Source organism: Garra rufa, chromosome 15 (genome assembly GCF_049309525.1).
Source record: "Garra rufa chromosome 15, GarRuf1.0, whole genome shotgun sequence".
Lineage (NCBI taxonomy): Eukaryota > Metazoa > Chordata > Actinopteri > Cypriniformes > Cyprinidae > Garra > Garra rufa.
This window is the reverse complement of record NC_133375.1, coordinates 16,321,849-16,324,742: the sequence shown is the minus strand read 5'-3', so window position 1 is coordinate 16,324,742 and position 2,894 is coordinate 16,321,849.

The following is a 2,894-nucleotide window of genomic DNA, read 5'->3' as shown; positions in this document are numbered from 1 at the left end:
AACAGTAATATTGCAAATTGTTTTTACAAAATAAAATAATGTTTTTGTTTTTTTAATATATTTTAACATACTTTGAAATAGAATTTATTCCTGTGATGAAAAGCTGAATTTTTATCAGCTGTTACTCCAGTCTTAAGTGTCACACGATCCTTCAGGAATCATTCTAATATGCTGATTTATTATTAGAATGATCAATGTTGGATAATATCAACAGTTGTGCTGCCAAATATTTTTTGGAACCTGTCATATATATACACTTTCTTGCAAGATACTTTTCTTTTCCCACGTGAGTCAGTCCGCGTCAGTCGTGCTCTTTAACCAATCAGATGTGACCTCGCCATTTCAACCAATCATAACCCGCCAGGAGCGCAGCCTAAATCCTGTTTACATGAAATAAACCTGCTCCAGAGGAGGTTTAAGCTTGCAGAGCTGTTGCTATGACAGCAAGTCCAGGATGAGCTTCGAAGAACCAAACAATCCAAGATCATGCCAAATCGTCAACAATCAAATCCAGCTAACTTAGTTAGCGAGGTACGAAGAACGGACCCCTGGAGCACCAAAGAGTCCTAAAATCTGAAATGCAGATTTGGCCCTGGAGTAGGTGTAGAAGGTCCTTAATCTGAAACATGTAGAAGATACCTTGAAGTACCTTGAATTGAAGGTTTACTCATTGGAGCTTAATCTTTATGTTTTCTGCCTATCTAGGCCAGAGACTCAGGACTTGTTGACCCAGGCTGTGCTGTATCTGGTGTTGTCTACCTGGATGTAGGTATCTGTTAATTTCTCACAGGCTGTAGGCTCAGGGTATGGTCATCTATCCTTTCAGCCAGTGTAGAGAAAAAAGTTGCGATGTAGGCACTTTTGGGATCGTTAAAAACCAGTCTATAAATGACAAGGCCTGGACAACAAAGATTGTGCAGCACGCTCCGTTAGGAATGGCCTGATCTTACTGATGTTGTGTGACGCAAACCTGTGATTAAAATGCCTTGTCAGGGTCAGCTGGTCATCAGATTACTCCAAGATCTCTGACTGAACTTGATGGGGTAATTGTTGCTGAACCTCGCTGGATGGTGTAGAGTTGGAGTGGCAGGGAAAACAAGAAGCTTGGTCTTTGCCAGGTTTAGTTGTAGGTGATGATCTTTCATGCACGCTGAGATGTCCTCCAGGAAGCCTGAGATCCGTGCAGCTACCATTGGATCTTTTGGTTGAAATGAAAGATAGAGCTGTGTCTCATCAGCATAGCAATGGTAGGAGAAGCCATGTTCCTGTATGATGGGACCCAGTGATGTAGTGTATATGGAGAAGAGCAGGGGTCCTAGAACTGATCCCTGAGGAACACCAGTGACCAGTTGATGAGTTTTAAATACCTCCCCTCCCCAGGACACTCTGAAAGACCCACCAATGAGGATTCAAACCAGTGAAGTGGAGTACCTGTGATGCCTAGTGATGAAAGGGTGGACAGAAGGATCTGATGGTCGATGATGTTGAAAGCTGCAGACAATCATCAGGGCTTCAGTGACTGACAGTAATGGCGTCTCTGTGACTGGTTAACATCCAGACTGGTTAACAAACAACTTGTTCAAGTGTTTTAGCTATGAATAGGAGAAGAGACACAGGTCTGTAACCTTCTACTTTCGAAGAGTTTAGTGTGGGTTTTTGAGCAGTGGGGTTACCTGAGCTTTCTTAAAAGCGTTGGGGAAATGGAAGAGATTTCTTGCAGGCAGAAGGTATGAGGGGATTGCGTCTAGAGGTGGTAGGATGAAGTTGAGAGGTTTAGGTACTTCTGCATCTTAAAGGACAGGGATAATTGTTGGCTTTGGATGTGGTTGTTCTGAGCTCTTGGATGTGTGATGCTGAAAACCTGACCTTTTGATTTGTACAATTTTCTCTCTGCAGCCCTAAGCTTGGATCGATGTTCGCACAGAACATCAGATAACCAAGAGTTACGCTGTGGCCTGGACGAAAGAGAGGGCAGGTATTGTCTAGACAGGATGTTAAAGTAGAGCATAAAGTGTCTGTGGCAGTATTCACATCCATTGATGAGAACTGGGGTTGGATAGGGAAAAAGGATGACTCAACAGAGAGTTTTCGTCTGAATGAAACCGGCAGAGCGGTTGGTGGAACACAAGGAAGGTGTAAATTAAACATAATAAAGAAATCATAGCACTTGAGCCTCATGGACTACCTTTGTTTTGTTTAGGTTTGAAACTTTTATGGTTTTTGTTCTGACAGACCCAGTCTCTCTTCACTTTCAGTATATTCACGAGCAGCCCGCATATTCATCAAATATCCTGCACTGTGTGTCCTATGGGTTTGAAACAACATAGCAGAATTGTCTTTTTGTGTATTAATTTTTCTGAAGTGAAAACTCCACTTGCTCCTCACATTATATAAGGTCTCTAATCGTTTGTTTCCAGCTGTAAAAGGGGAATTCAGGAGTGAGCCATCTACCCTCATGACCATTTGTTTTCCACTAGCCTTTCCACTCTTTAAATTGCTGCCATGTCTACAAGATTCCAAATAAATTCTTTGCGGCATATAATGCGAGCCAGTGTGCTGACGGGTGGCATCTTACACGAGGTGAAAATTAAAATCAGAATATGTTTGGTTTAGAAATGAATCGAAACTGTCAGTATTTGGTACAGTTGATTATTTTGTCTGAAAAGAAAATACTGGCCATGTTGGTCAGCTGTGTAATAAAGAGAAGACACTTGGATACACTACAACATACAGTTTTAAGATTAAATGAAAAAATTAATCATGAATCATCAGGTTTTTAATGCCAACTCTAATTCTGTGGTCATTAAACCAAAACGGACACAAAATTGAAGGCATTCATGTCATTCTGAATTAACAAGAGTCTTCAAATGACAGAATAAATTGTTTTATTTGGC